General features: G+C 42.8%; 1 protein-coding gene across 3 annotated transcripts in view; it reads right to left on the reverse strand.

Moving 5' to 3' along the window:
• The window catches only part of SIPA1L2 (signal induced proliferation associated 1 like 2), a 213,774-nt gene that overhangs the window by 151,258 nt on the left and 46,832 nt on the right, over window positions 1–15,684 (reverse strand). For all 3 annotated transcript variants that reach the window (XM_035008465.1, XM_035008467.1, XM_035008464.1), the window contains one exon: window positions 12,582–12,639. The gene's annotated coding sequence lies outside the window, so the exon portion shown is untranslated. The remainder of the gene's footprint in view (window positions 1–12,581; window positions 12,640–15,684) is intronic.

The following is a 15,684-nucleotide window of genomic DNA, read 5'->3' on the forward strand; positions in this document are numbered from 1 at the left end:
AGCCAAGAAGCCTTTGGATACAAATATAAATATCCTCAATTTATCAGTAAGTGAAGATCTCTGTCTACTCCTTTAAATCAGGAAATAGCTCAATTGTCGGAGTCAGCTGTGATGCTTCTACAGGAGGCTAATTTGAATTAGGTATAAGTTGACTCTATCTATCTACCAGGGGAATAAAAGTTCTGTGATCCAGGGAGGGTAATACCTACTACATGTCAGCAAATCCATCTAGAAACAAAATTCCTTCCTGTTGATTCCCCCTAATTCATTCATGATTTTTAATCCCCGTCCACCCCTTTATCTCCATTTCACGCAGAATCGTTGGCCTTTCAGGGCCCACAGAAGAATTAGCTCAGAACAGAATGATCCCTGTGTTGCCAACAAAGAAACTTAGTTTGCATTTAAAAATAAGGGTTCTTGGGATGCTTGGGGCCTCACGGCGGCAGCCAGCAATCCCGGGTTTTGCTCTCCCACAAAACTGTTTAGATGGAATCACTTGGCCACCTTGGACCCCAAATCACATCCCTGAACTGGGCAGTTAATAAGACATCAGTAATCTGATCATTAGTAATTTATAACCAAACAATAACATTTGAAAGAAGTGGCTCTTCCCTGTCAACCCTGTACCCCAGTGGCCTTTAAGAAAACCCTGGGAAATACAAAATTGAATCTGGAGTCTTCTTTTTCAGCTCTTCTGCCTATTGGGCTAGGGAGTACTCACAGCTCCCGTTAAAAGGGCATAATCCCTCAGAAATGGGAAGGTTTTCCAGGGATGGCTCAGTCCTCATGGAAAGGACGTCACTGCTTCTTGGTCAACATGGTCAGCGGGAAGAACCTCCAGCTTCCACTATCTGTGCCTCTGGCAGATGAGAGCAGGAGGGGCAGCACTGAGGGGGAGGAAGGCCCAGGCTAGGGGCAGGGTGGGGCCTCCAGCCTTCAGGAGGTTCACTGATGAGGCCCGGGATCTTGATGCAAAGTTTCTCCCAAAGCAGGCCTCAGACCCAGGCTGTGTTGGTGGTAAGTTCTAAAACCGGCCAGAAATGGAAGCTTCCAAGTGGATATAATTTCCTCAAAGGAAACAGAATCATGAGAGGTATCATTACTGGAAAAATACCAAAATAAAAAGGTGGGATATAAGAAATGTAAATTATTCCATTAAAGATCCTGGATAGTAGAGCCCAGATATTTATGAGGAGGAAAAAAAGTAAATAAGAAAACTGCAGTATCCTGAGCTAGAATTTTGATAGATATATAAAAAAAAAAAGTCTTTTTTGAAGCATTACTTTCATTCATCAAATATTTATCAAGTACCTACCACCTGTCAGACAAACACATCATGATCATTACATGTTTGTGCACACGTATAAAAATCATTCCCTATGTCCCTACATGGATCAGTTCCCTGGGAGGTAGACCACAATCCCCATGTCAATAAGATAAAGTCAGCCAGATAAAATGAATTCCTGGACCTTTGTGATAAATGCCACCAATGACCTCCTATCCCCACAGATTATCTTCCCAACTCCAAATAATTGTCTGTCAGTAGAAAAGAGAATAAGGTTTCAGATAAATTTTAAGAAGTCAGCTTTGTTTATTTTAAATGGATGTGCAAATATGCGTCTGTCACCATGTGATCAGAATAAGGACTGTATGTTTTAGGCATTTCCTTGCCAGACTCTGAATAGCTCCTGTTAGGTACCTGCTGTGTCCAAGGAAGCTTGCTTATATTATTATCAGCAGGCAAAGCTAAACCGGAACATCCACTCAACACAAACATGAGGCCAAAACAATGGTAAAATAATACACTAACAATTCTTTCAATGTACAAGAATTCAAACTGGATCTCATACTCATTATCTTTGACTCTGGTCCTAGATTAGGTAAGTACACAGATCACCTATTCATCCCATGCTCCTCTCTGTCACAGAGACACAACACACAGAGTCTCCAATAACACGAAATAGAGAACTAATGTGTGTCCAGGATATATAGCCCCATGAACTTTCTGGTCATTTCTGCCCCATCTACATTCACCATATAAAGGTAAAGAATCCCTGTCTTCTATGTTGGACTGGCACGTCTTCCAGTGTGACCCTGGTGAAGTTCCTCATCATTTGCTGGGCTTTGAATGTCTCATTGGTAGAGTGAGGCTTGGAACTACATAAGTGGTCCCCAAACATTCAACAGGCCATGCAGACGACTGCATTAGAATGATCTTGATGAAAATTCCATTTACTAGCCTCCACCTTAACCTACTGAATCAAAGTCTGGGGGCAGGACAGAAGGGGACACAGGGCAGCATGTGGAGTGGGCTGAGAACGGATAGTTTGACAGAGACCTCTGGTTGCTCTTGATGTGCATGTTTGGAAATTATAGGCGCCTTCAGGGCTGGAGGTGAAGGGGAGGCCAGAGAGTCAAGCACCCGGAGTGTCCCCACTGTTCCAGCTCCCCTCTGACACCCGAAGAGAATAACTATGGCATGAACACGGATGAGCTCCCTAGGTCAGCAACAAATCCCCACAGGGGTTTGGAGGGCGTGGGACCCAGAGAGATAATGAAGAGAAGAAAAGGGGAAAAAATGTCCAAATGTAGCTAAGAAAATCAAAATGTTCCCTTTGACAAGACCGGCCAGGCCCGCCCTATAGAGTGACACAGATCCCAAGAGTAAGAGGAATCATAAGTTTGTAATCAGCATAAAGAAGGAGTTAAAAAATCATCAGGATCAATCCTAAAAGTCATCCAAGATAGCTCAGAGTCTATCCCCTCACTAAGCACTGCCAAAGAAAATCTTTACTTGGCTAAGTGCCTCATTGTGAATTAGTTTGGGTATGGTCTTTATGAAGATGTGTACTCTAAAAAGTCAAAGCTATACGGCAGTGATTATAATACACTGCCTATTATGGCATTTTAATGGCAGGAGACGCAATAAAGGAAGAAAAGAATCATAAATAATATCCAATCTATTATGTGGACACTTTAAGGGCATCACATTATTTTACAACGAGAGATTGTTTTTCCATTACAACTACTAGGAAACTCATATTTCTGCCTCCTAATGGAGTGATGCATATTTCTGACAATGGATTAGAATCCAGCAAGTTCTGATGGTCATTTTAAAAACAAGTTTAAACTAATATCTAGTACTAGTTTTATCTGTTTAATCCCATTTGATAAGCAGACCCGGACAAGCAGAGCTCCCCAATGGAGAAAAATGCATCTTTTTAGACAGAGAGCAGAGATTCAAGAATAAGAAAATGCTTCATGTGTTCATTTTTCCCCTAGCACTACAAACTATGCACGTTTTGGCGCATGTTAAAAGGAAAAGAAGAACAAATAAAAATTAGCAATCTAACAAACACCTGCAAAGTGATGTGTCTGGAAAGCCGGGACACTGGAGGAGAGCATCACCTGACAGACCGCCAAACCTCTGTATTTTTAGGCTATTCAGACTCTTTATAAAGAAAAAACAAAAAAATCCTACATGCCTGAACTGTGAGGCGGGACAGCCTACTTGTAACTCAGCCCTTGTCAGACCAAATCCAGCAGAGCCTCAAAAGGTTCAATAGCCTTTTTATAAACCTATTGTGTGGGTTAGTGCCTAAAAATAGTATGGTTCGGCAGGCAGATCACACTGCGGAATAATTCCTACATACTCAACTGCCAAACAATAGACAAAGGAATGGCAAAGAACACCAAACGTATTCGCGGGCGGCACCTAAGCCCCTGTGGTCACCCCCTCCACGGATCCCTCTGGGTTCCTGACCTTGTCTGAACACCTGGGACCCACTGAGCCATTCCAGCCTGGATGGGAGAGGGACGGGCGGGGGCAAGAGGGCACTGATTCTACATGATTCTAGATTCTACCGTACTCACAGCCACTTTCAAGAGATTCCATTCATCACTGAAACAGACACGACTGACGGTGAAAATGACATTATAGTAACGATGGAATATGGCCCTTCCAGGTCTCCCCCACACTAATGCAGTTTTCCACCTCCCCTGCCTATCAGAATCAGCTGGGGAAGTTTAAAAAAAACACAGACATTGGAAATTCAGTCGCAATTCAGTTTCTAAGTATCAGTTTTAGAATTCAGGCATTGGTATTTTTAAAAGCTTGCTGGGTGATACAGATGGGTAGCGAAGGGTGAAAACCACTGCTTAGAGCAACAAAGGCTTTTAGGCCAAGTCAGGTCCACTGCCTAGGTGAGAGGCAGGCAACAAAAGCCAGCTGGGAGGGGGTGAGCATCAGGCACTCAGCCTGCAGAGGACGGGCCACAAAGAGGCCATCAGCGCTACGTTTCTAGACACCACTCCTGGAAAGAATAAAAATCCTCTCACAATAGGCAACTCTGAAATAGTCAGATAAGATCACAAAAGAGTAAAAACTTACCACCTCAGTTTTAGTACTCCTTCATCCCCAGTTCTACCTTAGCGCTCACTTTTCCTTCTCTCCATAGGTTTACAAAAAGGAGACTCGACCATGGATTTTTATAGTGGGGAGAGGACAAAGCCCAGATGGGAGAATAAATTATAGTGTCTTACAGATTTCAGGGGCACCTGAGTGATTCAGTCGGTTAAGCATCTGCCTTCAGCTCAGGTCATGATCTCAGGGTCCTGGGATGGAATCCCACATCGGGCTCCCTGCTCAGTGGGAAGTCTGCTTCTCCCTCTCTCTGCTGTTGCCCTTGCTTGTTCTCTCTCTCTCTCTCTCTCTCTGACAAATAAAATCTTTAAAAAAAATTTTTTTTTTAAATTTAAAAAAAGATTTCAGTTGCTTTTTCAGATAAAATCAAAGGGACATAAATAAAATGACTAGATCAGTTGTAACAAGCACTGCCTCACAGAATTTGGATGAGAATCTTACAATAGATTATTATACCCTTTTTGCCAATATCAAAACTGGGGCCCATCAAACATCAAGGAAATTGCCCAGGTTACATGAAGCTAATAATCTGACAAGCTGAGTGGCAGACCCTGTCGCTGGCCAATTTTTTTTTTTTTAAAGATTTTATTTATTTATTTGAGACAGAGAGAATGAGAGAGACAGAGAGCACATGAGAGGGGGGAGGGTCAGAGGGAGAAGCAGGCTCCCCGCCGAGCAGGGAGCCCGATGCGGGACTCGATCCAGGGACTCCAGGATCATGACCTGAGCCGAAGGCAGTCGCTTAACCAACTGAGCCACCCAGGCACCCCTCGCTGGCCAAATTTAAAACAAAGGTTCGTTCGCATTCTTGTCACTAACCTATATTATCTGCACCAAGCCCGTTTGCCAGACGTTTTTGTGCAAATCCACGGGAGCCGGCATGGACTCTGGCTAAAAGCCAGATGCATGCATACATGAGCCCTGGGCATCTCTGTCCTTGGGAGTCCCTGCATCCTCAGGGCATGGAAGACAGTGGCAGAAGCCGTTAGCATTTAAGGAAACTGTACCTGCCAAGGGCTCACAACAAGCCTTAGAACAAGAAAGTGCCCACAAATGCTGGCTACTATTATCGCTATATTGAGTGTAAAAGAGAAAATCAAAAGAATCCAATCTTAGAAACGTGTTCACAGTTGTTAGGTAATTAAATATAAAGACTTATCATGTTTCACTGCACGTATAGACTCTCCAAATAAACAACTTTACAGATGCGATGACTGCCATGATTTTCTGTCAGTTGTGTCATATGTCAGTTGTGCCTCGAGGTGTGAAGGGGACCAAAAGACCTGCAATGCTACAACGTCCCAGACCACAGAGGAGTGAGGCACAAGGGCTGAGTTTGGAATGACACCCAAAATGTGACGGTGCCCTCTCCACCTCTATCAGACACATGGCTAATTACCCCTGAATTGCTTCTCTCGAGGAAAAACAGTTACTTTACTTCAGAAACAAAGTCTTAACACTATCCATTGTTCTCACTGAATGCTTCCTTTATGAAATCTTCCACACATATTTCCTCCAGCGAAATGTTTAATAACAAACAAGGGAAAAGAAAACACACCACGCTGAGATGTAACTTACAAAGTTACAATGTGTTCTGTGGGAGCGCCCTGGTGGCATTCAGGTGCACAAACTAAGGATGGTATTCGCAGCTTTTCAGTAAGGGAATGTTCACAATTGTGTCTTTGTAAGACGACACTGCAAATGCTTTCCAAATAAGAACTCTTCAGAAGACTTACGCGAAGTTAGACATTGTGCTGTAAACCATCTGTAATGGAATTCCTAATATACTGACTTGACTATTCATCCCATTCACCTTGCAGAGGTCATCCACAACTGAGAAGCCACTTCAGGTGAAGATTCGACCAACCAGGAAAAGGTCCAGCTTTCAGGATGGTCAGGGCCAAGTGCATTTTGAGAGGCTCGCTACTTCAAGCAGGTGTTGGGATCATGGACAGGTCATTCACCCAACATTCATCTGAGTATCAGAACATACCATGATTGTTTCATATTAATCTTATGCACAGTCAGGTTTTGCTAGGATTCTATTTGGTCTCACACATCAAATGTTTATCTTTGTGAGCAATCGATATATGGATATATGGACAGGATCGGTGTAATTGCACCAATTCTTCTTGTTGGTTCTTCTCAGAAAACAAGACCACATCTTCCAATCTCTTAGCAGATAAGATGAAACAGATGACTTAGCCTTCTCCAGAAGTTGACCTGCCTTTGGGGCATTGCCAAAGAATGAGGTCCGAGAGCCCAGCTCCTCCTGGTTCCATAACTGATTAGCTGGGTAACCCTGAGACATCATTTGACCTCCCAGGCCCTCAGCTTCCTTATCTTTAAAATGTGGATAATAGCACCTACTTCAAAGAACTGCTGGGAGAGTAAATGGGACAGCTGAAGTACTAAAATATTATCTACCATATAGTAGTAACAACAAGCAAATAAAGCTGCAGTAGTGTACTAGAATAATTACTGAGAAGAGGAGAGAATGGCCTGCAAATATATTGCAGATGAGACGGTCTGCCTCACTCCATCATGAAGTCCCTCCCAGGTGATTACATTGATTGGGGTTACATTTTGGGAAATATTATTTGTAATATAATGGACACAAAGCACACTGTCATTTCTTTGACTAGACAGAACCTAATGGTAAGAAAAGAAATTGGAAAAAGAGAAGGAAAAGAAATCCCTGGTTATCAAGAAAAGTGCATCTTACCTTGTGAATTAAGAAAAATAATCCCTACTGTAATAAAGGACAGGTTTGTAAAAAACAAAATGAAATGACTGATTCACAAAAAAATAGAAAGAAAGAAAAAGAATTCCAAGTACAAAGCAGTTTTAAGTGTGACTGGCATGAATCAGTCCACAAGAAACCAGAGCATTGGACCTGTCACATGAAGGACCAAACCCTACTTTGTTCAAGGGATGGGCTCGAGAGAGTCCTCCCAGCCTTGGGAGGAGCAACCAGCAGGATGGCCCCCATTGTAGGAGGAGAAAGGATGGCTCCACAGTGGATCTTGCTCAGCCTGCCCTATGCCCTTGGTGACCTCACGAAATCTCACACCCTATGCGATCATACACAAATCCATCAAATCATCTGTTTCCATACATCCTTTTCTGCTATGAACAAAGCACACCAAAATGTATGTGTCTCAATGTATCCATTCATCCATTCAAACATGTGTATTAAGTGCCTATGACACGCCAACCTACCTGTTGGGTGCAGAGATCCATGGTCAACTCAGCTCACTGGTATTTCCCTAGTATTTGATGATTATAGCAATCAAACCTCTTATGAGAGCTATTTGTATATGCTTCTTTCTTCCCTGTCAGATCATAAACTCTCAAAGGGAAGGACCACATTTTAATCATCTTGTTTCCCTTGGCTCCTAACAGAGTGCTCTGCCAACAGAAATTACCCAATAAATGTTCACTAAACTAAATCAACCTCCAGGATGCATGGAACAGGAGAGCCCATGGCCTCCCTCCCATGAGGTCTTCAGATTTTAAAATCCTTTGCCTGAGGTGGCTAACCCTTTCTAAACTTGCCTGATAATGGAATATGAAATGGAATGTTTTGAAACATAATCTGGAATGTGTCTGTGTTACCCCATGAGTATAAGCAGCAAAAAATGAAATTCAGCAAGAGGTGTGAGATCACCCAAACATTTTATATATAGGCCAGTGCATTTCCCAATGTCTAAGAGCCTGAGTAAAAGATTGGGTACCATCACAGTTCAGACTTCATCTCGACATCCAGATCCTGGCAATCATTGGCACCTTGCTACCAGAAGCAAGCAGATGGCATCCACCCGGTGCTGTTCCCCCAAGTAGAGACATCTAAAAAGTATGATGCCTCTGCAGAAACCTGGGCAGGACAATGAGAAATTTACCTGTAAGTACACTCTAAGTCAGTGGAGATAAACTGAGGCCCCTCTTGAGGTCCACTAGAGCCTTAGAACCTCCCTGGCCTTACAAAGTTGGCCAAAAAGAAAAAAAGGACAGGATTGAAAGGAAGCCTAGCACCCCTTGCCAATACTTATTTTGATTCCAAGAAGGTGCAAGGATGAAGGTAAAGCTGAGAGCAGAGAGGAGGAACAAGATATTCCTTTCTAATAAGAAGATGCCTAAAGAGTTAATTCCTATCAGAAATCTGAAGGCTTGAATACACACCATGAGGCCAGTATGGTACCAGCTATCCTGGAAAATCCTATTCATCTTGGTAAGGACCAGAATTTGGAGCTCAGCCTAAATTTTTCTTATTCATCCCTTAATGATAATAACTGATTTCTCCCATAGAACAAGTCTCCTGATCCTCTGATAAACAGGCTGCTAAGCCTTCATGAAGGCTAAAGGAGTCCTAATTTCATCAATGGGAAAATGAGGAGACCAAATGGTAAAACCATCCCTCTAAGATTATGCAACAAGTCAGCAATTAAACTGGTGTAGTACCTCCTCAGTTCCGATGCTCTTACAAAATTTGTAGATTTCAAGCAACGTACTCTTTACATATAAATCTATGTGAGAATAATGATCCTTGCACAAGAGAAAATAGAAGAACCAAAGCAAATGAACTTCATTCATACCTTATAACAACAGATTCGTGATGACCTGGGCTATAATCATAACCTGTGTTAGGACAGCATCTGAAATGGATTTTCAACTCAGAAAAAAGACTAGCCTTACTACATGCTACGCTCTTAAAGAGTTCGTCTGGATTCACATCATAAGCAACTCAAATGGTTAAAAAAAAAAAAAAAAAAGACAGTAACTGAGAATTTGCAAAAATACTTGTATCATGTCACAAAGGACTAATATCCAGAATAAAGTTTCAAAAAAAAAAAATCGGTACATGCAATAATTCCAAAGATAAGTGGGCAAAAAAAATTACAAGTAGCCAATAAAGGTGCCTAACTTCAGGATTAATTTTCTTTTAAAAAAGAACATAAATATCAAAACAATGAAAGAGTTTTTACATTAGAAACAGAAACAAAATACTGAGATTATTCACAGCTGGTGCCAGCTAGAGGCTCACTCCTGAGTCACAGATGGAATCCTAAAGGGCACAATCCATCTGAAGGTCAATTAGCAGTATCTGCCATAAGTTTAAGCATGGATACTCTTTCATCCAGGAATTCCATTCCTAGGAATTTATCCTAAAGAAACAGTTGTATAAGTCTATATATACATACAAGCATTTTGTTAATAAGAGCCAAGCACCGACAAGCACCTAAATGTCCTTCATCAGGGATTAGTTAAATTATAGTATAGCTATGCATGAAAGCTAATTCATCGTTAAAAAAAAAAAAAGGAGGAACTACCTAAATGTTGACAATGAAAAGACAGCTACAATGTACTGGTAAGAAAAAAGCAACTGGAAAAACAGTATGAATTGAGTAATCCCACTTTTATTTTGTTTTTTGTTTTAGAGCGTGCACACAGGTTTAAAAGAAGGTCTATCAGCAGTGAGTGCCTTTGGGGAGTGAGATTATAGGGGGGATTGATGCTCTACTTTATATATTTCTGTGTTTTCTGAACTGATCACACCTATAAATTTTAAAACTAAAGAATGTAATTTTCGACAAAATGCAGTACGCTTGAAATCGTGAGCCTGTGTCATAAATGTTTACATAGTCTCGTATTGTAGAAAAATCAATGTAACTTCCCTCATCCAAATTAGCCATAAAGAAACTAATCTGGACAAGGTATCCTCTAGGCTAGCTGCTGTATGCACCTGATCAGGAATAAGCCCAGCAAGCTAGGAGCTAGCAGGGTTCATTCTGGGCAGGAGCTAGTTCCCACGGTGCTGGAAAGCATAGCAAGGGACAAAGGCGGGTCAGAGCGGGGTCCAGGCAGCCCGTGCCCCGCAGGGGCCTGAGGCCGGGAACAGAAGGAACTACTCACCCAGAGGGAGCAAGGACCAAGGAACCAGGAGGGACAAGCACAGCTGAGCAGAGGGAGGGAGTCTTTCCTTTAAACCAACCCAGGTAATACTTCCCTTTTCCTGTGCTGACAAGTAAATGATGCCCCTCTTTGTTATTTCCTTATTAGAATATACTCAGGCTCCAGCAAGGTCCTTAGCACTTCAGCCAAGTCCCCTGAGTCCCACACAAGAAGGAACAGACCTCTCGCTACTGTTGCCTTCATTCCCCGTCGTCTTCTCTCTCCTGCAAGGAGTTTTGACATCTCACCATCCACGTATGTTTGCTGAGTTTATACTTGGTACCAAAAAAACCTGTGGTACCTTGCCACTGAAAACATGCTTGTCCACTTAACGACACTTTAAAGTGCAGGCTCCCAGGCCACAGACTTCAAAATGCACCAACACACAGAGGAACAAAGGCTGTGGGAACAAAGTCGAGCCACAGACTTAACCCCTAAGTGTGGGACTTGACCCTACAGTGGACCCCATAGGGAGAGGATGGCACTCGAGAGGACACTTTGGACCAGCTGAAGATACTGGAAGACCAACACAAGATTAGGTATAAGTAATGCATCCATGCGAAGTTCTCCTGGGCTCATCACTAACTAGTTAGTTAACATTGTTAACTAGGTGAATAGTTCTCTTTTGAGGAAATCCACATCAAAGAACTTGGAGGGTAAAAGGCCAGAGACCGAACGTGCAAGGGGATGGTTATCCTGATAGCTCCGTCACAAACCCATCTGATTTCCTGCTGTTACGGAAAATACAATACTTGTGAACACACACAAGGAGGGGATCAGGGAGCTCTGCCTTATTCTACGTGGGAGGCAGGTGTCCCTGGTGACACAGTGGGGCCCCAGGAAGATGGCTGGGCCCCATCCAGGGAGCCCTGGCCCTCTTCCACCTCGCCCTCCATCACTTTCCTCCCAAGGGCCCCTCAGTGCAGGGCCCACCCGCCATCAGGACCGCGGCCTGTGTGCAGCCCCGTATCCCCCACTATGCTCCCACTTTGTCCCTAGAATCTAAGGGACACTCCATGTAGAGAGATACAAACCAACGTTAAGATTCATAGCCTTTCAGGGAACCCTCCTACACTGTTGGTGGGAATGCAAGCTGGTGCAGCCACTCTGGAAAACAGTATGGAGGTTCCTCAAAAAGTTGAAAATAGAGCTACCATACGATCCAGCAATTGCACTACTGGGTATTTACCCCAAAGATACAAATGTGGGGATCCGAAGGGGTATGTGCACCCCGATGTTTATAGCAGCAATGCCCACAATAGGCAAACTGTGGAAAGAGCCAAGATGTCCATCGACTGATGAATGGATAAAGAAGATGTGGTCTATATATACAATGAAATATTATGCAGCCATCAAAAGGAATGAGATCTTGCCATTTGCAATGACATGGATGGAACTGGAGGGTGTTATGCTGAGCGAAATAAGTCAATCATAGAAAGACATACATCATATGACCTCACTGATATGAGGAATTCTTAATCTCAGGAAACAAACTGAGGGTTGCTGGAGTGGGTGGTGGTGTGGGAGGGATGGGGTGGCTGGATGATAGACACTGGGGAGGGTATGTGCTCTGGTAAGTGCGGTGAATTGTGCAAGACTGTTGAATCACAGATCTGTACCTCTGAAACAAATAATGCAATATATGTTAAGAAAAAAAAAAAAGAAGAAGATAGCAGGAGGGGAAGAATAAAGGGGGGGAAATCGGAGGGGGAGACGAACCATGAGAGACGATGGACCCTGAAAAACAAACTGAGGGTTCTAGAGGGGAGGGGGGTGGGGGGATGGGTTAGCCTGGTGATGGGTATTAAAGAGGCACGTTCTGCATGGAGCACTGGGTGTTATGCACAAACAATGAATCATGGAACACTACATCTAAAACTAATGATGTAATGTATGGTGATTAACATAACAATAAAAAAATTTTTTAAAAAGATTCATAGCCTTTCAAACACATTAAGGGATGCTCACTGGAGCTTGTCAGTCACTCCTTCTGAAGCCCCCAATTTAGGCAATCCCCAAGTTCAAACAGCTCCTTAAAGCAATGCTCATCTATGCGTGGGCTGGAGGGGTGAAAAAATCAGAACATTCGACCCCTAAGCCACAGGGAACAGAAACAATTAAAAACAAAACAAAATTCATGGGTCACAGAAGCCCAAATTTAAAACTCTAAGCAGTGGTTTGGGGTACGGGTGGGGGGCGGGCTCACCTCAGCAGGGAGAATAGCAGGCTCCAAGGCTCCAGCTCGCTCAACCAGGAGCAAGAACCTACAAGAGAAGAAAGAGACCCAGTTCAGACTCACAGAAAAACTCTAGGTCAGCAGTTTTTAAAGCATGGTCTGAGGGCGCCCAGGGGTTCCCAAGGCCCTTCCAGGGGTCTACCAGGTTCAATCCACTCTCACAGCAAAACACATCATTTCCCTTCTCCACGCTCGTCTCACCAGGACACAGTGAGTGGAGTCTTCTAGAAGGGGAGTAACACATCACAGTGCATAAGGCTTGCAAGTCCAGCTGTCTTCTCTTAAGCCACATATTACAGAGATTTACAAAACTATAAAACAATGCCATTCTGGGCGCCTGGGTGGCTCAGTTGGTTAAGCGACTGCCTTCAGCTCAGGTCATGATCCCAGGGTCCTGGGATCGAGTCCCACATCGGGCTCCCTGCTCTGCAGGGAGCCTGCTTCTCCCTCTCCCACTCCCCCTGCTGTGTTCCCTCTCTCGCTGTGTCTCTCTCTGTCAAATAAATTAAAAATCTTAAAAAAAAATAAAAAAATAAAATAAAATAAAACAATGCCATTCTGCTCATTAATGTTTTGTTGTTGTTTTAGAAAAGAGTGATTTTCATGAAACATGTTATTTATAATAAAAGGCAAAGGGCTTGCTGCCATTTTTAATTAATTAGTAACTATTTTTTAAAATTTTATTTAAAATTTTATTTAATTTTATTTATTTTATTTAAAATTTTGACAACTGCTAATCTAGGTGTCGATTTTGGATACTAACTTCTGTTAAAATACATCTGCTTTTAATAATAATGGGAGAGGACAATATTGGATATGCGGCACTAAGTACTAAGTGCTCCACTAGACACTTTCCATGTGATTTCAATATCCACAATCACTGAAAAACAAAATCTGCCTTTTCTGCCTCCCGGATGAGGAGACTAGTACTCTAAGACATTGATTATTTGCGCAAAGTGAATCACACAGGACAGGGTGTGAACTCAAGTCGGTCCGGCTCCTCAAATCATGATCTTTTGCTACGTCATTTCTAAAAACAGTAAGTATAAGAATTTCTGCAAACTGAACTGCAGCCAGGCGCACTCTTAGGACCACACTCCTTCCTGACATCATGCAGAATCAATACGCGACAATGTTAAAATGCACAGCTTGGATGAAATGGCAACAACGTGGCTTCTCTAAATCCTGCCAGAGTCCTGCACTCTGCTCCCTACAAAAGACAGACCCCAGGGGTGCCTGGGTGGCTCAGTCGTTAAGCGTCTGCTTTCGGCTCAGGTCATGATCCCAAGGGCCCCTCAGTGCAGGGCCCACCCGCCACCAGGACCGCGGCTCTGCGGGAAGCCTGCTTCTCCCTCTCCCACTCCCCCTGCTTGTGTTCCCTCTCTGTCAAAAAATAAAATCTTCAAAAAAAAAAAAAAAAAAAGACAGACCCCAGTAAGTGGGGTGTGTGGGGACAGCAGGGTCTATGCCTATGGTCCCGGCACAGTATTAACAGTGCCCCTCTCACATTGAATGGTGATCAATTACAGGGCCACCTACCAACAAGGCAACGATTGGCCGTGGCTTTAGAAAGCCCACCTTTCTCAGTCTGTCTCCATTTTTATGAAGCATTGAAACAGTGGATGAAACCTTACTATTATGAGTCCCTCAACTGTGGCTGAACTCAAGATCATGTGCACCGGCAAGGGAGGGGAAGGACATTCTCACTGACTTAACTTCCGGAGCCAATATAACCAATTCTAAGCCTAAAAATCTAAAAGAACAGTATGGAGAATCCCTCAAAAAACTTAAACACAGAATTACCATAGGATCTAGTAATTCCATTTCTGGGTATATATCCAAGAGAATTGGAAGCCGGGTTTTGAAGATGTATTTATTTATTTATTTGAGAGAGAGGGAGAGTGCACACAAGCAGGGGGAGCAGGAGAGGGAGAGGCAGACCTCCCGCTGAGTCCTCGATGCGGGGCTCGATCCCAGGACCCTGTGATCATGACCTGAGCCGAAGGCAGACGCTTAATGACTGAGCCACCCAGGCGCCCCGAAAGCAGGGTTTTGAAAAGATACTCATACACCCATGTTCATAGTAGCATTATTCACAATAGCTAAAAGGTGGAAGCAACCTGTGTCCATCACCAATGACTGGAGAAACAAAATGTGGTAAATCTATACAACAGAGTATCACTCAGCTTTAAAAATTAGGGAATTACAACACATTTTACAACATGGATGAACCCTGAAGACATGGTGCTAAGTGAAATAAATCAGTCACAAAAGGATAATACTATAGGATTCCACTTCTATGAAGCACCTACAATAATCCACTTCATAGAGACAGGAAGTAGAGTGGTGGTTGCCAGGGGCGGGGAAGAGAATAGGGAGTTAGTGTTTAATGAGTTCAAAATCTCTGTTTGGGAAGATGAAAAGTCTCTAGAGACAGATGGTTGCACAACACATGAATATACCTAATGCCACTGAACTACACATTTAAAAATTATATTATGTATGGTTAACACACATATACACACACAACACCAAAGTATGTTATCGAAAGATTTCCCAACATTAATTAGAAAAAGAATATGTTATTGGGCATCTTACGTCATTGTTTCAATCTTCACTAGTTTATTAAGTCCAACCAAGCATTCATTCACTCTGTCATGTTCATGACACCTCTCAGCTGAAAAAGAGTTTCCAGACAGAGCCAGAACACCAGGGATTCAGACATAGCACCGAAAGGCAACGTGGAAAGGCCTACGTAGGAGACACAACCGTACTATAAATGATAAATGTTTCTTGCACACAAAGCATGAACCTGTACAATTAAAAAAAAATCTGAGTCCTCTGAAGTATCAATATTTTTCAAAGTCTTAGGAACCCATTATTTTTTCTCTAAAGAGGCTTTCTGGTTTCCTACATTTTTTTTTAATGCTGATATATTATAAAACCCTCAACTGTAATTCATGAAATAAGTCTTTAAAAGTCCGACTGATTAAACAGTTTGTGTTTCACGACTGAATATTTTGTGGTTAATTTCTCTTCTCCAGCAGAGACCCTTTAAATGATGTTGTAATAT

Source organism: Mirounga leonina, unplaced genomic scaffold, assembly GCF_011800145.1.
Source record: "Mirounga leonina isolate KUSES-001 unplaced genomic scaffold, KU_Mleo_1.0 Mir_152, whole genome shotgun sequence".
Classification (NCBI taxonomy): Eukaryota; Metazoa; Chordata; class Mammalia; order Carnivora; family Phocidae; genus Mirounga; species Mirounga leonina.